The following is a 21,342-nucleotide window of genomic DNA, read 5'->3' as shown; positions in this document are numbered from 1 at the left end:
AGTAATCTTGCTTACTGTGGTTCAGTGACAAATCTAATACAAAATGATGCAGAAATGGGAATCCACATTTCATTGCCAGCCCTTCTTAACTGCAGAAGAAAACAGCAAAAACACTTGCTTTCCGTTGGGGGATGTCAAGCTTCACAAATTTTATTTCTCGTGGCTGGCTAAACTGCTCAAGACTGTTTTTATGTTTAAAAAGCCTGAGGGAGGGACATAGAGAAGAGAACGGAGGAGGACACCCATCTTATGGGGGAACTTATTGCATTTCAAATAGACTTTGGGTTTACCTGTAGTCTTGGGCCAGTGGAGAAAAGAGGAATTGGTGTCCCATGAAAATACCATGAAAAGACCCTAGAGGAAGGAACAAGGTTAAGAGCCCTTTTCACCATGACTAAGTTTCCCTCTTGATAATGGCACCCAACATGGACCTGGGGCCTCTGCAGGCTCTAGTTCTCATTTTGCCCAGCCTTGTTTTGAATCAGCTGATCCCTAATACTGGACTGATTAAGGCTATGTGGCATAGCCTTAATAGGGTCTATGTGCCATAGACACTATTACTGGACAACAACCTACATTCGACTCTATCAGATGGTGTCCAAAGTGGGGTGGCAAAGAGACGCTGAACAGAGACCAGAAAAGCAACACTACATCATTTAATAAACACCTCCGTAAAGAGAGATGCTCACTCCCATTTTTCTTGAAAGCTCTCAGCCTGTTTTCTCACGTTTAAGAGACACCATCACAGGAAACATCTCGTTTTCTTTATGAAAAGAATGACAAAAACACAATGATAAATAGCTTTTGCTATATGGCCTCAGGGAAACAACAGAAATAGATGGACATTGGGAAGACGGGCTAAGCACCGGCCCCATGGGAATGGGATGGCTACAACCCAGCCCCAGCCCACCTTGCCATGCACGAACAAAGAACTGGTGAGACAGAGTTTTAGATTTTGCAAAAGCAATATGACAATTTGAATTTTTATGGAGAATCTCCTGATCATTAAAATTCGGCCATATCCTTCACTTTATCATTGTTATAATTACTGCCGCCATTGTTGTTGTTGTTGAGTATTTTCTGTGTGGACCAAACAAAATCTGTCTGCAGCCCAAATTCAGTTACCCCTGTGCCAACTGCTCTGAAGTACGAGCTTGCCTAATGCGTCTCCATGCTTTCCCATCTCTCCATCTGAATCGTAACAGGTGATTTGAGACCACGTGGATGGGTGAGCACACACACAGCTCTGTTACTGGAAAGTCACTCAAAACCAATGTTCTAAATCACAGGTCAGAGGCCCTCAGCCTATAGATGGAGTCTTTGGGAAACAAACCCAGGACAGGATGACAGGCAGCACAGCGCCTCGAAAGAACTGGACCTGAGGAGCTGACTTTGTCCAATCTGCCATTCGTCCATCCTTCCCCAGAACCTTGGCTTTCCTATTTTTAAAAATGAGACGTTTCTCCCGAAGTAAAATACAAGGCCATGTTGCTGGGTGATGAAGCCACCTGGGATCAGCAGCATCCACCTGAGTGTTTTCTCCAACATTAATTCGGTTTGCATACCTTCCCTCGGTCCCCGCTGCTGTGAGGATAAGACAGCAGCCATATCCCAGGACGTCCGTGAAACCCTCTGACTAGGGCGGCTCCATAGAAACCCGGGGTTACGAGACTGGGGGCGGTGGGCTGGGCACAGGCTTCGAACACAGGTCAGAAAGTCGAACACGTTTTGTTTAGCCGACACATCATTTGGAAATGGGAAAATTTCACATTTAGGCTGAGATGGGGTCTGTCTCCTGAGAGCTGACTTCTGACATTACCGGCCCTGCCTTGTTGCCTGAGAGAGCTAGACCACGGCTATCCTCTCTGGAATGAGCAGGAGGGGTTGGCTATGGTTCCTACCCACTCCCTAAATGACTCCCAGCTCTCTGCCCTCTGCCATCATTATCCGTCTGCTACTCAAATGTGTCATCCCCAGCCTGGGGAATCTGAAGCGCTAGGTAAAATGTCCATTTGGGTTGTTATTCTTTTCCATCCATCAAACCCTACTGACTGTGAGCCACATATTTACTTCTCTGGGGCTCAGTTATCTGGTCTTTAAAATGGGAATGATAGTATGTATCCCATTTGCCTGGAGCGGGGGCCATCTGGTCCCAGAGCTGCTAGTCTGGGGGATGTCCGGCCAGCAGAGGGCGCTGGTACAAAAGGTTGCAGGTGGACCAGCCCGTGGGGACCGGGCAGGTAAGGCATCTGGGCGGGTAGGAGCTCTCTCAGGCCTGTTCTGCCTTTCCCAACTTGGGAGGACACAACTTTACAGAGTGGACATGACAGTGAGCAATTACTCATCTATCGATACAGCCGCACATCGCCAGCAATGTGACTTTCTGGAATATGTAATGTGACCACAAAGTTTCTGAGGCGGCAGCCTGACAATCAGGCACTAAAAATAACAAACGGGCTGTTCTGGAACAGAAAGAAATGGCCCCTTTGGAAACTGGAGACGGGCCATTCTTTGGCTCTGCTCACTGCCAGAGCCCTGCGCAGAATTCTCTGGGCGGTGGGGAGAGTCGGTGAGGAGAACTCGTGGCGTCTGAATGGTGTGTTCGCTTTTGCACAACCCAGTCCCGGCAAGGTGCAGACAAATTGGAGCAAGTTCAGAGAGGAGTGAGATAGATGATTAAGGGGAAAAGGGATTGATTTATAGGGAAAGATTAAAGCAGCCCCACACGTCTGAGCTGTCTTCCACGGGTGACAAACCTGGGAGTGACAAGCTGGAACTCCACACACCTTCGAAAGGTGTAAACACCAGAGAGGAGGAATTAGCACAGTGTGAGTTGCTTTTAACAGTATTTTCTGGGATGATGTTGACACCAGAAAAAAGTTGGTGGCCAGTAAGCGCTGGTTGAGCTCACCTATGCCTGGGAACCATTTATTGTTCTGATTGCATCTGCCGTAAAATGACATTTTCTAGGTTGGCATGTGTGGTCTCTGTAATCTGGCTCTGGTCTACCTTTCCTTCCACTTCCGCACCCTCCCTTCCTTGCCGGGGACCCCCCTGCCACGCCCCCAGCCCACCTGTACCCCTGGTTGTAGCCGCTCCAGACCTTGGTCTCACGCCCCCATCAGGAGCTGATGAGGAGCCAGCAACAGCCGGGCTGGTAAGGAGGGCTGAGGGAGACAACAGAGCTGGTGTCTGCAAGGCCAGAGCTGGTGGCAGTGACATTATTTGATAGGTACTTCACATACCCTGAAATACAAGTATCTTCTGTTTACTGGCCTCAGATGCTGCTCTGGGTACCAGAAGGCCAGAGACCAGAGCTAATCTGATTTTTAGGTGTGATTCTCTGGGAACTCGACTAGAGAAGCAGGCCTTGGCTAAAAAAAAGAAGTGTGGGAGATGAAGGTTCCCACCTCAGAGGCAGGCATCTGGTCCTGGGGGGTGGGGAGGGGATGACAGGAATTCGAACCCTTTACAAAGGGATAGGTCAGCCTTGAGGCCAAGACTCGGCATGAGGTCTGGAACCGCATGTAGCCCTTTCTTTCCCATCCCTCTAACACCACTTCCCTGTATTTCTAAAACCTTCCCTTCCCCACTCCTCCTCTCCGGAGGAAAACCTATCTAGGAAGCTGCCATGACAGAAATCGCGTTGTAGACTCGAACCAAAGCAACTCTGGGGAGGAAGCATCTAATAACGGCTGCTCACGCTCTCCTGTAAACCAGGAGAGGCAAATGCAAAAGAGCAACAAGATGTCCTGGTTTAGCCAGAGCCGGGGGTGGTGAGAGCCTTTTGAATATGGCACATAACCCTCAAAAAGGCTGCAGCTTGGGTCTGTGAACTAACACAATAGGCTGACATCTTGAAAACTGGTATTGGAGTCATGGGATGAGGAGGAGGGTTCCGGCAGAACAGCCCAGACAAACATGGGCCAAGTGGGGACAAGGGCTCGCTGCGGCTAGATTTCATCATTCTGCTCACTGTAGCCTCAGTTCAGGTTCTGATGAGCTAAGCCAAAACAAAACACAACACAAATAGCATTTCTGCAGGAGGATACACGCCAAGAGGTCTGCTTGTAACCATCTCTAGGTCTTAGTTGGTTTGGACTTCCAACCAGGCATGTCTCATTCAAATATGCGATCACCTCCACAAAGCTTTCTTTAATCAGGCTAATTACAATTACACTCTCCTCTTAGGTTCAGGGCTCCTTATTATAACAGTGATAATAATCACAGTAGCATTTACTGAGTGGTTACTAGGTACCAGGGTAGTGATGCAGAACCCTTTCCATATTCTCCCTGGACTCATTCCTTTCTCTGTTCAAATGCTGGCTTCTTAGAGACCTCCCTGAATGATTTTTTTTTTTTTTTTTTTTTTTTTGGAAAGAGCAAGAAAGTGTGAGTGAGCATGCATGGAGACAGGTTGGAGGGAGAGAGAGAGAGAGAGAATACCAAGCAGACTTCTAGCTGAGCACAGAGCCAGATGCAGGGCTCCAGATCTCACGAGCCTTTTCTGTGACCTGAGCCGAAATTGAGTTGGTTGCTTAACCAGCGGAGCCACCCAGACACCCCTCCCTTAAGTATTCTTTATGCAAGTGCATGCCCCTTCACCCCCAATTATGCCTTTGCATCGCTTGTTCTTCTTGCACAGCATTTAGTAATCTGATACAGCGTATAATTTATTTGTTCAGTTGTGTGCTGTGTCCCCACTAGGACGTAACCTCCATGAACGCAGGCATCCCAAGAGTTTTGCTCATTGCTCTTTCCTCAGTACTTTGAGCCAAGCCCATTGCATGGTCATAAGTAACTAAATAAGTACCTAATTACATCAATTTGGCTAATTTCATTTGTTTTGGGCTGCTTATCACATTTTACTTTGCAAATAAAATAAGAATCATTGCAAGTTTTGGGCCTTCGTACAAGATTTGAAACAGCACGAGGCCAAGATCCATGGCTCATCTGTATGCCCAGCTCCCCAGAGCACCTGGCAGAAGGTGCGACTTAGCAAGTGTCCTGCCTTTACTAGGCACTGGGGAATTTTGTTGAGTTAGAGTCTCTTTCCAGAGATGGGAGATGTAGGATATTATGAAGCCAGGCCAGACTTACTCTTGGGTATCACCCTATACAAGTCCAGATAACAGAGCAGTTTCCCTTTAATTATTTCCTTCAGGTTCTTTCCAAGTCTTAAGCGTGCAGTGCAACCCCTTCAGGTTGGTTTATCAGTGTTCACTGGCATGAAATTGCAAAAAAGTCTAATTTGTTTGTTGATGAAATTTTTAATGGTATCCCCAATAATGGTGTTATCAAAAGAAATGAAGGCCATTTCTACAGGAAATATTTCTCCATCAAATTCACCTGGGTACTAGTGCCAGATTTAACTCAGGGTTTGGAGCTCAGTTTTTCTTACTGACTTCTTAAATTTTAAACACGGATGCGGATGCGAGCAGTGATGCCATAAGCTGAGCTCAGGCACGGACAGTGCTGGGGGGCCCGGATTTACTCTAGTTGTAATCATGTCCATGTACAGCAAGAGAAGGAATTCAGGGACTAGCCTTCTTCAGGGACTCACCCAGACATTGGGTGTTTCTCTGGAGAAAGTCAAGAGCCACAATTTTGCATGAATTTTCAAGGAATGAACAAGGCAATGGTAACAAAATTTCAGCCAGGATTCTCTGATGGCTAAACTTCTAGCCAGTTGGAAATTTATTTGAATGCTAACTAACTTGAATTTAGATTAAAAATTTGGAAAGAAAAAAAAAAAAACCAAAAGCACGATGGTTTATAAACAGCAACAAAAAAAGAATATTTATTTGAAAGTTTTTGGTTTTGCTTTTTTTCTTTTAGGCTACTTGCCATAGAATGCAAAGCTATAGAACTGAATAGACGTGGAAATGTTATCCTCCATACTATCAATTACATTTTACACTACGGCATCTTTTTAATTTTTTTCCAGTGCCTACTACTCTTTTTCTGACTGACAACACCTTGGTTTGGGTTTTCCTTTGGAATAGAACCCACCGTACCCCGACTGTCAGTCTGCGTGATTCAGGGGAAGCAAACCCACCCCGAGCCACCTGCAGAGCATGGGCCCCAAGGCACTTCTTAAGGAGGCCTCTATCCTCCTGGCCATGGTGAGTGGTCCAGAGAGGGATTTCTGACCCCGTTCTGAAAAATGATGGCTGTAGGAGAGCTATTTTCCTTCCAAATCCAGCCAGACCCGAAGCCAATTCTACTACCACACTACTCCGTTAAAAGACCCAACACGTCTCTGTGGATGCCAATTTCAGTTGGTTTTCCCATCCTTTGACACAGAAACAGTCCTATTATATAAATTATATCCCTCTGACATGTGTCCTGTTCATTTGCATTTCCACTTGGAGTTAAAAATTCATGGATGAATGCCCAGCGCACCTTCATCTAAACATTACCCTGTGTTCTGGGGAAGAATCGTAAGAGAGAGTTTTCTCCTCAAGGTTCTGTTGCTCTCCTTTGTCACTGTTCTTCATCACAGGAGTCTTACCCCAAAACCAGTATCATCATTAACGCAACCAAGGGACCAGAATCAGGTCTCTCCAAACATTTTTTCCCCCTAAAAATGCAGCTCAAGTGTCTGCCAGTATTATGTTGTACCTTACATAACACTTTAAATTATTATAAGGTCAGGGCCCCTGGGTGGCTCAGTTGGTTAAAGCCTCTGCCTTAGGCTTAGGTCATGATCCCAGAGTCCTGGGATGGAGCCTCACATTGGGCTCTCTGCTCAGAGGGGAGCCTGCTTCCTCCTCTCTCTCTGCCTGCCTCTCTGCCTACTTGTGATCTCTGTCAAATAAATAAACAAAATCTTTTAAAAAAATAGATTGTTATAAGGTCATTTCTCTTTCATATCTACGTTCCATGTGCCTGGTCACGCAGAAAGTTCCAGGGGACGGCACTTATGTAGATGGGGACAGCTTTGTGTGGACACCCAATCCTCCTGCAGACAGGCCCTTCTAGACCATTGTGAGAGTCAGGAATGACTTTGAACTTGCTTGCTCATACAACGTCGGTGAGATTTAAACCTAGAAGGGCTGTGCTGGTGGGGTCAGGGAGGTTGTAAAACTTGTGGGACCCTAAGCACATCTGCCTTAGGGCACCCTTCCCCCCATAATAATATAATATTAAAAATCATTCTGAATATTACTTTAAATGCTTCAACATTTAAATGTTTTCACCTTGAAGCAGAATTTAATCATTTTGGACAAGGCCATAAAATTTCCACTTTTTTGCTGATGTGAGAAAAAAAATTTTTCTCTTACCTTAAAAGTTCATTCTTTTCCCTTCGATTTTAAAAGAAATCCAAACATTTTTACAGGTGTCTGAAAGTGTCGGGGGCCCCAGGCCTACTTTGCCTAATGGAGTCAGGAGCTCTTGGGGGGGCATCTATGGAGTTCCTGTTTTGCTGTGCTTTGTTTCATTCACAAAGAGAAAAAGAGAGAGCTTTTTATCTTTCATCAGAGGTTTGATTTTAAATGGAAATCTTAGATAGCTGTGAAGTGATCTCAGGCAATTTCCCTAAAGTTTCAGGGCAGTTTCCTTATATGTAAACGACACATAATAGTAATCTCTCTCTTCTGTTATTGTGAAGACTGCATGACTCAGATCCAGTAATGTGCTTAAAAGAGACTGGTGTGCAGAGAAAATCACTTAATAAATACCAGCTACTAAAAACTATGATTGTCGTAGTAATACTGACAGAGGGCTTTCTGTGTAGCTTTCTTAAACCTCTACAACATAGCGCTACCCATCAGTATCTTTTGTGGCTAGATAGTACAGGCATTTCTCAAGTTCTTGAACTACATCTCTAATGGTGAAACTTTAGACAGGATCCAAGAATTCACAGACCCAGACAGAGCTGTGAGGCTGTAGGCCAGCCTGTGAACCCTTTTATACTGCACTTAGGTTCCACTGGGGAAGGAAGCGGGGCCTCAATCCCATGCACGAGTTGGATGTGCTTAAGGAACATCGACACTATGTCATCATTGTTCTTTACATGTCTTTTTCACTGCTCTGAGAAGTGGATTCCATGCCAAGCCAGAATGGGTAGGTCGAACAAGTGAAATGTCCTTATGGGGGTGATGTTCTCGGGGAAAAGGGAAGTCAGTGCATTGTTAGAAATCTGGAGGCTCTCCTGGGTCAGCTACACAGTTGCAAAGAGGTCCCCGAGATGCTGGAGAGCCCTTCTGTGTCACCCACTGTGCTTGCTGTGATATGGAAGTTAACCAAGCAACTGAGATAGTATAGATCATGGTTAAGGGGGTAGGGAAGAGGCTCTAGAATTTGCCTCTGTCTAGCTGTGTGAGCTTTGGGGAGTTGGCTAACTGTTCTGAGCTCATCTCCTTGTCTATGAAACAGGGAAATATCATGTAGGCAGGCATGGCTCAGCACACAGATTGCCTAGCACCTATAAGCATGCAATAAACGTTGGGTGTCATTATCAAGTGACATGTGGTGAGATAACTTGTTCTCAGAGGTTTTGATCCAAGTTCCAACACTTGAATTCTTTATTTCCCTAACTCTGCACTTCTTTATTTGCAAATCTGCGTGAATGATTTCTACTGCAAAGAACTGACCGGAGGATTCAATGAGAAACAAGGGTGACTGTCTGGCACAGAGAAGGTGAGCCTGTGGGTTCCCATCTCCTCCACTCCTATACCTTCCAAAGGCAGAGAAAGCCCAAGGAAAAGATGGCAGCCAGATGGAATGAACCCCTCACTGGCTCATTAGCACCCCTGGTGGGTCTGTGAAGAGAAAAGGCATTAGGGTGCCTTCAACTTTCATATTAGGGTGGTATTCATCTTGTTGTTGTTGTTTTTTGAAGATTTTATTTATTTAGCAGAGAGATAGAGAGCACAGCAGGCAGAGCGGCAGGCAGAGGGGCAGGGAGAAGCAGGCTCTCTGCGAAGCGGGGAGCCCGATGTAGGACTCGATCTCAGAATCCTGGGATCACAACCTGAGCTGAAGGCAGCCACTTAACCAACTGAACCACCCAGGCGCCCTTGTTGTTATTTCAATTAACTAAACTAAGCCTTTACATTTTCCAAAAGAATTGGTCTTTGGACTAATGCCAGGCATTCTTAGCTAAAGGGGGAATTGGTGGGAGAATTCACATGAAAGCATAACTTGCAAAGGTCGGTGCTATTCACATCTGTGTTGTTTCTCCGGCTTTTTGGACCTGACCTTCCAGCAAACAGTACCAAACACCGTGTAGAAGAGCTATAGCCTAGAATCTGGGATCTGGAAAAGTTTCTAGAGTTTAAGTCATACAAGTGGGGTTTAGGGCGCAGACATCCAAGCACACGTCAGTGGGCAAACGTGGGCATCAAGACTGACCCCCCAAGTGAGCATCATGATGGAGGAAGGCGAGCAGCCATGCGCATCTCACTTCTACTGGCCACAGGCTTCTGAGACGTTCCCTGCAGCGTCTCACCACCAAACTTCGGGATTTCAAAACATACCTGGCTTGAGAAGGGACCAGGCACTCCCTCCCGCTTTTTAATGATAGCAAAATAGGACGCTGGACCCCAAAAAGGACCGCTGTCTGTGAATGCTCTGATCTCCTTACTGGTGCATGGATCTCCTAGCCATTCCCACTGCCTTGCAATGTCTCCCTCTCCTCTCTCGATGCCTTAGCTCTTGAGCCCTGGTGGCGTGCTTGAATTTCAAACAGGGCAGGCTGAGAGAGGAACAACTGTATGTTTATTAGGGCATCATTATCCCTCTGAACTGCATCATTTATATCCCTGGGAAGAGACCAGGCCGGGTCAGAAGCAACAGTGTAAGTCGATAATTTGTCAGGTTGGAGCAGGTGGGAAGGGGTGGCGTAAGAAATCACCCGAAAGGCGCCACAAACTGAAATGGATGGAGGTAGAAGAGTAATAAGAAAGTGATCAGTGAATCCACAAACGAGAGCCGATAAATCAAACAGCGCCAGGTGGATGGGAGCAAAACGGGAGAGATTCAAATTAGCAAGACCCGAACCTTGTCAAGGCAAGGTTAGGAATTCACCTCCCTGTCACGGTTATCCACCCTGGGCTGGAGAAGTGCCCACAAGAAAATGAATCTTTCCCGTGCAGGGAGCTGGAATGGAGGAGATCTCCTACAGAGTATCAATTTGGATTATAAAAATCCCAAGGTCTCGTGCACTGACAGGGTGAAAGGTAGAAAAATGGACGAGCCTTCTCGCAACGGCCACTCCCTGAGGAGTGCCCGATACTCTTCAAATGTTTGCACGTTCACACAAACTGTTCACAAAAGCTGGGAGACAAAAGACCCAGCTGCAGAGCCTTGAAGAGATAAGTGTTTCATCCAAACACCCGTGACCTTGGGGGTTCGCAGATGAAATATTTTCCCCCTCTCCATTTGTCTTAACTCTTTGATAAAGTTTAGTCCTGAGTATTAGGGTCAGGAAAGCAAAGGCAAAGGCTGAGAAGGAAGTATCCTCACCAGGATGACAATGATGGTGATCATTTAATGAAAAGAAATATTGTATCTGGGACCTGCTCTGTGCCAGGGTCTGGGCTCAGTGCTTTTAGACCTGATCTCTTTTACCTCCACAATGACTATATGTGCTGGCTGTTCCTGTCTTTATTTTTCATATGAGAAAACGAGGGTTCTGAGAATTTAAATGCCTTGCCCAGGGTCACGGCTCCTAAGTTATGTTATCAGGATATGCGTCCAGGACTGTCTGAACCCGAGCTCACACTGACCTGCCCTATAACTGGTACTGAATATTTTTGGAAGCAGATGAAGGCATTGGGACAGAGCAAAATGGGTTTCCATTCACAGCCTCCGCCTCAGGTCTAACCCGGTCAGATCGACAGTGTGGCCACATGTTTACAGAAGAAGAGACATGGAGATCGTCTCATATCAGTGTTAGAAGGACTCAGGATACGTTTCTTAACATTGGGAACTCTGCTTGTGCATCTCAAATGGGCTTCAAATCACAGATACTTGGTCTACACTTAGCATAGAAAGAATATGTATATTCTGCACAAAGCAAAATACACCTGTATGGAAATAGTTCTTCCCTTCTGAATTTACATGAAGCATGGCCCACAAGTTTCAAGTTGGAAGGAAGTCATAGTTTCTTGGGTTCACTCTGTGCTATTTTAAGCTCGAGCACATGTCTGAAGCCAGCAACCAGCACTTTTCAGATTTGCCCAAATTCTGTGTGTGTGTGTGTGTTTAATTTAGTTAGCATGGTGGTTAATGACTCCATTTTACTATCTGAAAGACCTGTAGGCAAATCCAGAATTGAACCTGTCATGTGCTGTGTGACTCTCAGCGAGTTACTTAACCTTCTAGCTAGCCTCGATTTTCTCATCTATAAAATAGTGATAACACAAATAAGCTCAAAGGATTATTTTGAGGATTACATAAAAGGAAGCTCTGAAAGGGCTTCACATAGTGTTACGTGGTAAATGCCCAATAACCGGGAGCTGTGATTATTATTATGTCTGTTACAGAGAGGGACGAAAGGCTTTGAGCAGCACTGCCCAGCAGACGTCAGATGTGAATTCCACATGTAATTTTACATTTCCGGTGGCCACGTTAAAAAGTGATAAAGAAATGGGTAAAATTAATTTGGATAATATATTTTATTTAGCCTGATATATCCCAAGTATTATCATAGCAGCATGTAACAAATATAAAAAACTAATGAGATTTTTTACGTTCTGTTTTTCTGAAGCGCGCCTTTGAAATCTAACGTGCGTTTTATGACTCCGGCACATCTCAATTTCAAGTGCTCAGTAGCCACCTGTAGCTACCGTCTTGGACAGTGCAGGCCTGGAGACCCTGATTAAATCCTCAAAGCAGAATTAATCAACTGGATTCAGCTTCTAGGTGGGTTAAGTTTAGGGCACGCAGTTAAAGCAAATGAATTACGAAGATCTAAAAATTGGGAAATTTCAGATAAAAATTCAGTTTTCTGGTTCCTCTTGGCAAAGCCTAGATGTGGCCACAGGGCTGCCTTCTCCTCGGTACCCTCCTCCAGAGCTGAATCACTGTTGCCCTCTTGGGGGTGGGAATGTGCTGTGCTGGAACCTGCATCCAGCCCACTTCCGAGCCTTTCATGGGCAGCCCAAGTGGCTAATAAGCCACACCTACCTGACCTCTGGGGACCCCTGTGCCCAAACCAATGAACTCCAAAAGTAGAGACTCACATTTGGTTCTGCTCAGACCCAGGTCCCTCCCCTCCACCTGTGAACTTCCTCTGTCCTCTCTCAGTTCACTTCAAGGCAAGTTGTGCTCATGGATTCATTTCAGGAACAGCTGAAGTTACATAAGGACAGCTACCGCTCAGAACATGACAATGATTCATATTGAAAAGGATGGAAGAGACCAAACAGCTCATATTGTGTCCCTTGATCTGCCTATGTATGATTCATCTGTAATGACTTTGTACACGGCCATTGCCGCTAAGGGGAAGAGGCAGAATGAAGAGAGGGAGTGGCTAATTCCTCTCCTGAAATGAAAAAGCACCCCCTGCCCCCCTTCCCCAAGGTCGGACGTGTTAGAAGCTATCTCACACATCAAAACTCAAAGCCTAAAGCCATCAAGAAAACAGTTAAGTCTTGTTAGGACCTAACGCTAACGTTGACTTCCTTTCATTGGATCAAAGCACCCTGGGCCACCTAGAATTCAGGCGATATGGTATAGAACATGAGAGCAAAGGTTTAGAATTCAGACAGTTCTGAAATACATCATCTGTGTGTGCCCTTGGGAATTTGGCTGAGTGGCTTAACCACTCCCAGTCTTATGATCCTCTTTTATAAAATAGGTTTAATGTTAGTTCCTATTTCTTCAGACAACAAGCAGAATGCCCGATATATAGTAAATGCTCAGTAAATGTTAGGGCTGATTAAGGAAGCAGATCAAATTATGAGTAATGCGTATTTACGTGCATTATCAAGAACCATACACCAATAAGCAAAGTCTTTGTGTTTAGTTTGTGTTACTCATCTTGTGCAAAGATTCCAAAGCACTTAGCTAATTCGGAGTCTTAAATTCCATTTAGAGCAGAAAGCGATGCCCAGGATATTAAGTTCCTCTCCCACGATGGTGAAGCAAAGGTGTAGGGAGACTATAATTAGGAAATCAAAGCCAGTAGGCATTCACTGAGATCTTACAAAGCTCCCACCGCTGGGGTAGGTGGTGGGTAAGAGGAATAACACCACTGCCTTTGTCCTTGAGCCGAAAGCAACTCCCTGGGGAGAAGAGTTAAGTAGATCCAGGCCAACAGGCATCCGCCACCATTTTTCTGCCCCCACACTGTCCCCATGAGTAACACATCCCCGAAGGAAATTTCTCTCACTACTGGCAGTGCTTGGCAATGGGAGGCGAGGGAGGCTAGCAAAGCCAGTCTGTCTGCCTACGAAATACAGCCAGGATCTGGTCACTTCTCACCATCTTGGCCATTATTTCCTAGTCCACAGGTTCTCAACCTAGGGACATTTGGCAATGTCTGGAGGCATTGTCAATTGTCACCACTTAGTGGGGGAAGGAGGGCTCCTGGCATTTAGTGAGTCAAACCCAGGGATGCCACTACATATTTAATTTAATTTTTAATTTAATTTTTAGCGAGAGAGAGTGGGGAGGGGAGCCAAGGGAGAGCTGAACATTGGAGACTGACGCAAGGCTGGGTCCCATGACCCATGAGATCATGATCTGAGCCAAAACCAAGGGTCGTGTGCCCAACCAACTGAGCCACCCAGGTGCCCCGACCACTAAACATTTTACAAGGCTCAGTACATTACAATGATACAAAAAGCATCTGGGCCAAGATGTCAAGAGGGCTAAGGCTGAGAAGAAACCACACAACCCTCTTCCACATGGATGCCAGCAAGAGCTTCCTGCCTGGATGTGCTTCTCCCTCCATCCCTGCTGGAAAAGGCAGAATAATGGTCTCTCAAAGATGTCCACTTCCTAATCCCCAGAACCTGTGACCACGTGATCTCACATGACAAATGGGATTTTGCTGATGTGATTAAATGAAGGGGAGATGGGGCGATTATCCACAGGATTATATAAGCCACAGGATTATCTGGGTGGCACAATGGGTAACAGGGAGGCAGGAGGACCAGAGTCAGAGACGAAGGTGGAAGCAGGGGTTAGAGTGACACCATTGCTGACTTGAAGATGGAGGAAGGGACCATGTGCCAAGGAACATGGCAGCCTCTAGAAGGTGGAGAATGGCAAGAAAACAGATTTTCTCTCAGAGCCTCCAGAAGGAACACAGTCCTGCCAATGGCTTGACTTTAGCCCAGTGAGACCAAGTTTACTTCTGGCACTCAGAACAGTAACGTAATAGGCTTATGTCATTTTTAAACCACTAAATCTGTAGTAATTTGTCACAGCAGCTATACGAAACGAATAGAGCTCTCTACCCTCCGTGCTGACACAGCGGTCATGAGCCTCGGAGAACACACATCAGGTCAGGTTACCCCACCGCTCAGACCCAGCTGATGGGTTTTCTGCTGTTATTAGAAAAGAAGTTGTTTAAACAGGCTCCATGGCCCTCTACAATCTGACTCTTGCCATTTCTTTTGACTCAGTTTCTTTTCTTCTAGAATTTATTTTTAAGTGGAGAATTTCAAACATACCCAAAAAGAGACCTAACTGAATAATATGCCTCCATATACCATCGATCAGTTTTAATGTTTATCAGTTCATGGGCGGTCTCGTTTCATCCAAGCCTCCAATCGCTGTCCCCATCAGTATTATGTTGAAGCAAATCCCAGACTGCACATCATTTCATCCATAAATAGTTTCACATGTATCTTTGAAAGGAAAGAATCCCTTATCTGAAACAATTGTTCTTACATCCAAGCAATAATACTTAATAATAATTATAATGATCCCTTACTGTCCTCAAGGATTCAAAGTTCAAATTTCCAATTTGCCCATAAATTTGACTCAGTTTCCTTCCCTCTCCTCTTTGTTTTCTGCACTTTGTCACATTATTCCCCGTGGTATTTCTTGGTAATTCTGATGGACTCTCACCTCAGGGCCTTTGCACCTGCTGTGCATACAGCCACCTTCCCCCAGGATGGCTACCTGGCTTCTGCTCTCTCAGGCCACTGCTCAAATATCACAGTCGCCACAGGGAAAAGGCAAGACAGTAGGCTGATTCTCAAAGAGACTGTACATTCTTGGAATAAGTCCCCTTTCATCATCCTGCCAGAAGCAGCTCTCTTCCTTCAATTTCAACTTCTACCACCTGTCACTCAATGCCTAGCAAATTGTCTTGCTGTTCAATAAAATGTTCCTGCAGATTGAATGATTTTTCCCAGGGTGGAGCTCCAAACCTGCTTCGTCTGGTTAATTATTCCATGTCCAAGCTTTATTTTCCCTTCCAGGGACCGACAGATACGATTTACTGCACATGTATGCTACATCAGGCACCGTGGCAAGTGATTTATATGCCTTTAATCTTCATAGACATCTGCACCACAGGTGTTCCTGTACATCCCCATTTGGCAGATTTGGAAACTGAGTCTATGGTGGGGAGAATTCTAAGATGGCCCAAAGACTGCTAGTCCCTGGTGGCTACCACACACACTATCTCCCAGGTGTGCTACCAATCTTGGTACTGCTCTGAGGGGACTTTCAGATGCAATTAAGAGTCAAAGCAGGTGACTTTAAAATAGAAGATTATCTAGAGGACCTAACCTAATAACATGAGCTCCTTAAATCTTGGTCCAGAAGTCAGGAACTTGATGCCTGAAGGATGGGAGGAAGGGAGAGTCAGAGTACCTGGTTTTGAAGCTGGGGATATATAGCTTTGCAGGTGTCTATGCTGAAGACACAAGATTTTTGCATCTTGATTTTGGTTCTATGTACACTTAAAATAAGCATAATTCTGAAAACCAACATTTAATGAATCATAGCATTGTGCTGGGCTCTGTAACGATGGCTTTGAATAGAGTATTTCATTGGAGCCTTGTGTATGGGAGAACTGTAAGATTGGAATGGGTGCTGGAGTGTGTGTAAAATCACATAGCTGGTGAGTGTCAGAGGTGGGATATGAACAGAGATCTGACCACGGCAGCTTATTATTTCTTGTGAGTTCCAACAGTGGAGACTTTAGGATGAAGACAGAGATGCCTCCTATGATTCTTTTCTTCTAATATCATTAATAGGTCCAACATACTAGATAGATTTCAAAATCAGCCACCAATAGAATTAAGTTCAAGCTTTAAGACTATTAAAGAAATGATATGGCACTGACCACCAAAGCGGGATCCAGGGTTAGGATAAGCCAGCCCCTAACTATTTAACCTGGGGAAAGTCTTAGGGCTTCTCTGGGCTTGGTTATCTCAAAGGTCAAACAAGGGAATTGGACAGGAGAACTTCCAATATGCTCTACAGTTCTAAAATAGTAAAAACAAGAGGTAAAGACATACGAGCTTTTTTAAAAATACTTTTTGCTTTCACCCAAATCCCCCATTTACCTTGGCTGAGAAATCAGACTATCTGGATTTGACTAATAGCTCCTTTGCTTAGCAGCTATGTGACACGGGGCATGTCGCTTACCCCTCTGAGCCTCAATTTCCCTACCTGCACAATGGGAGTAATACTCATACCTACTTCTTAGAGAATTCAGAGGATCCAGAGCGATAACATGTGGTAAGCACTAGAAGGGCGTCTAGTGCACAAGCATGACCTGCTCAGTCGACAAACCCTACAGTCCCTCTGGTTTCCCGTCCTTATGTGAGAAAACGAGGACGAGCTCGCCGTCTTCACACACAGAAATCGCGTACTAAGCTGAACCATCACCCATTTTTAACTGGGCTCCCTGTGCGGGAAGACAAGCTTCCCGGGCTGCCAGGACCTTGAAATCGCAGGTAATACTTCTGTGTCTGTTGCCTGAGAAGAAGGTGTTGGTTTTCACCAGATTCTCCATGCCAGGCTCCATCACTGACTTCCAAGGCTCTAGAGACCTTCCAGGTTTACGTTACGTAAAGTCAGGCTTCCTGCGTATCGTTTTCAAGAGAAAGAAAGAATTGAATTCTGGAAAATGGGATCGTTCCTGCAGAACCATGGAAGAGTTCTTGGCCAGAGAGAGACTCTGTTGCTTGTTGGGATACTGGCCAGACAAGACGGGCTTACCTATTTCAAAGCAGATGGGCTGAATTCTATCGCAACCGCCGTCTACCAGCTCCTTCTCCTTTGAGCCTCGGCAAACAGTCTCCCCCAGCATTGCTGCTGGAGAAAACCTTATAAGCTCAAAGGAACAGCCAATTAAAGGTCAGAAATTCAGATGTCTGTCTCTTCCGGCCCTATATAAATGGGTAGCTGACAGGTAGGAGCAGCCATGCCTGCAAGATCATTTTGCAGAGACGAGAGACCAGGTTCCTCCATTTGAACTTGGTAACATTTAAATATCAAAAACTTTGTTTTCTAATGAGGAATGTATTGAAGGGGGAGAAATAAATTATATGCTTGATGGCGACTGAAGGCTGGGAAAATTAGGGCCATTTCCCACGGTGTGAATATAGTGATTTCAGTTTGCAAGAGTAAATTAAACCTTTGGGAGGATTTGTCTTCCATTAAATTGAACAGCTAAACAGACACAGAAGATGTTAATGTCACCACCAGGAAACCCCAAAGGTTACAAATAAAAGGAAAACACAGTGTCTTTAAAAGTCGCCTCCTGTTGCACCAACTACCTAAGAAAACGCAAAGCCCCAAATTGCATGTTGAGAATCAAAATTAAAGAAAAAAAATTAAAGATCATAATTCCATTGCTATACCATATGTTATTAATGTCTGTCAACACTGTTTAGCCAGCAACTGCTGACAGTTCCATATTTGCTATCTAAATACATCATAAATAAATCAGTAATGAACCGCTTTGGTAAACCTTCCGCGCTGATTGGAAATACAGATGGAGTCAACAAACTCAGCTCAAAGTATCTACAACTGTTTAATGTCAAAGACAAAGTCACACTGTTATTTAACAAAACAGAAACGGAAACAGGGATGGGGTTGAGGGCAGGAAACGTGGGACTGATACAGAGACAGAAGGTAGGGGGAAGGGTTGTAACTGTTGTGTTTGGGACACAATCAGCCCAGAATTGTCTGCGTGGAGCTAAGATCCCTGGGGAAACTGGACATGCGGGGGTGGGGCAAGAGATACATGCTCTATGCCTGGCTCGCAGCCAGTAGGTTGGGTGTCTGAATGTGGACGATTTCTTTAAATTTGCCTCCCCCTTGCAGCTCTGGCAACTATGTATCACCAGCTAGAGGTCTGCAGAGGCTGAAGCCTCTGCCTTGAATGTATCAGACCCACCTGGGATCTGACCAGCAAACACTGACCCACATGTGGAGTGCATAGGATTCCTTTTCTCTCTGCCTTTTCAAGGTGGGTTTTCAAGGTGGGTTTCACCATTGTGAATGCTTCAAACCAGACATCCTGAAACCCAGAATCATGCCCAGGGGCTAGGTGCAGACAGAGGTAGCTGGACCATTTTAATTTAATGGCATTTTCTTTTTCTTTCTTCCAAGACTCTTGCATATACTGCCAACTTCCTTCAAGGGAGAGTCAAGGTGGGTGGACAGTAACTGGGCCTCCTAGCTTTATATCTGGGGTGACCTGCGAATTCGGAGCATCACCAGGGAGCGTTTTCTAATTTGTTGGAAGTGCATTTTAGCAACAGATTCTTGATGTCTCTGGGATCACGGCCTCTGGGTCTACAGAAATGTTCTAATTTTCTACAGAAATTTCCAATTATTCCAGGGACAGGCAGTATGGAGAAAGAGGAATTCCTCTGCTTCCTGGTAAGGGAGAAGGATTCCAAGTTATCCATTAATTCCATGAACTGACCAACTCTTCCTATCGTGGCACCTTGGAAATGCTTTTGATCAGAGGCCCAGAGAAATCCATGTAGCATAAACAAAAGGTGTCTTATTGACAGAATTCAAATAGCGTCGGCAGACTACACAACAGCCCCGGCAGAAGTCCTTTTTGGAAGAGGCTGCAGGTAGGAGACGAGATTGGCCTCCTTGTTATGCCTTACTAGCAGGCCATCAGCGCTGCTCTGAGCACAAAAAAATAGAATACATCATTGTGAATGGGCACATTAATCTGCAGCCTTCCCGTTTCTGAGTCACCTGTAGTTAGGTCTGCAGACACTGTGTATACCATATAAATCTGGTTTCTGAGCAAGGGGGTGGGCAGAAGGAGAAGGGTTTCCCAGTGAAATACTAGTTCGCCAACAGTTTACCTGCCTTCCAAGGCTGTTAGGAGGATTAATGGCTTCTGGGTCATTTAAAGTTTGAAAAGATCCTTGTGCTCCTTCCAAGAGAGATAAAATAATAAGACTAGCCATTTTGTATGCTGGAAAGTGAGCATAGCAGGTGAAGAAGGGGCCTCTCTAGGGTCGCTATCCTAGTAAACTCAGGTGCATTAACACTTTGGGTTAAATAAACCCAAGTTTTGGCAAAAAATGGAGACAATAGGCACATTTTGCTGTCTGTGTTTGGAAACTTCCAAGCCCCGAGCCTCTTGAACACCGTCTAGGAAGGGTTCATATTAAAAGGGAGGAGGGTAGCACTATTTGGATAACAAATGTTTATGTTTTATAGCCTTTCACTTTATTTACCTGTATATCTTCTGCCGATATATTTGTTGTTTTCATCAGCTAACCCAGGTAAAAGAGAGCTCTGTATAACTCAGGGATAAAATTGCTATCCGTGGGCTGCGGACTCTAAATGAGTAGATCCCAAACATATATTTTTCATTAATGACCCTCGATTATTAGCTGCGGACTTCTCCCAAGAGATCCCACCGCCCCAGGTTTGCTCCATGCAGCTATCCAGATTTTGGCCTCTTTCAAGTGTTCTAGGTCTCAAAGGCTTGAGGCTGGGAGACCGAGTTTGGCCATAGCCGGGAACCAGCCAGCTGGGGAAAAGTCCTACAAAATTCCTGCTCTTCTGCCTACGATTTCCAGTCTTCCAGTCACCTCTGGTCATCACTGCCCACCTTCCCGAACACGAAAAAGGGACAGAGACTCAGAAAAAAGCAGATCAGGAGGAGGAGAGGGCTGGTAATTTACAAAGCCCGAAATAGCAGCTGCTAATGGGTCTTTGCACTCATGCTATAATCTTTGCAAGGTCACAATCAGAACTAACCATGATTGATTCGGAAGGGAAACTCAGCACTTCACATCCATAACGGACATTGCCAAACAGAGTAGAGCTGGCTCAGGAGTCTGTGTGGTGTTCAAGTGGCCCCCGGCGTGAGCTTCTCATCCTGCTTGGGCTGCATGGATCTGGGCTCAGGCTCGACCCAGGGCTTACTGATGACTGTGGTGGGCCAAGCAATTAACGCCATTGGCTCAGTGCCCCCAAACCCCCACCAATGGGCTAGGCAGCCCCCCTCAGCTGCCATTCTAGAAAGTTTCCTTCTTGGAGAGCGACCCTGAAACACATCCCTAAAGGGTTAAGGGGAATGAGTGACAACCCTTCGGCATGATTTACAGCGCGGAGCCCTGTAGTGAAACCAGGACTTGATGGATGATGCTGAAAGTCGGAGACTAACCATAAATCATGTCTTTGAATCACTGACAAAGATAAAGGAGAGAAAGAAAAAGCTGTGGCATTGACATTCACTCTCCCAATAATGTACATTGACTAGTTACAATGCAGTGCCTTAATTAAAAAAAGCCAACTCGGGGTATTCACCTCGGTGGAGAGATCCTACTTCTTGGGAGGCTGCTGTTTGAGATTACAAATTAGGGTCTGAGCCTCTTTCCAGAAGGTCGGTGCCACTGGCAGAAGACTTCCAACACGAACAGCGCCAGGCTGCCAAGGAAGCGAAACAAAAACACCGAAACAACCAAACAAAACAGGGCAAGGCAGCTGGTCAAGGACCCTGCCATCGCGCTCACAGAAGGCCATCATTGGAAATGGCAAATATCAAGAGGCAATTAACTGACTACAATCCCATAGACTGTGCTTTTCATCAGAAAACACCCTGATCCGATAAATGAATCATCAGAGGTGGCCAGAAGACACGAACAGGTCAAGCAATATAACTTGTGTCCTGAAGTCAGAGCGCCGAGGGGACGGAGGAGGAGATGCCTGCCAGCTCATCTGTTGGCCTTTTCCCGGGATGCGTGGGACACGACGGCCTGTTCCTCAGGTTCAGAGAGAAAGGCATGCTTCTCTTTTACAACCCAAAGTGGGTTTCCTCTTAGTTCAAGGAGAGACCCGCCTTCTGTGGGTGCCAGAAACAGTCTGGGAAGGGATTCTTCAATCTTCTACAAATACTGAAGGCAAACTTCCGGTGCTGGACCATTCCCATGC

General features: G+C 45.5%; 1 protein-coding gene across 1 annotated transcript in view; it reads right to left on the bottom strand.

Annotated features, from left to right (window-relative positions):
• TSHZ2 (teashirt zinc finger homeobox 2) overlaps positions 1-21,342 on the bottom strand; it is a 439,239-nt gene that overhangs the window by 211,759 nt on the left and 206,138 nt on the right. The window lies entirely within an intron of this gene.

The sequence above is a fragment of the Mustela nivalis genome (assembly GCF_964662115.1).
Source record: "Mustela nivalis genome assembly, chromosome: 8".
NCBI classification, from domain to species: Eukaryota; Metazoa; Chordata; class Mammalia; order Carnivora; family Mustelidae; genus Mustela; species Mustela nivalis.
This window is presented reverse-complemented; position numbering and strand designations above follow the sequence as displayed.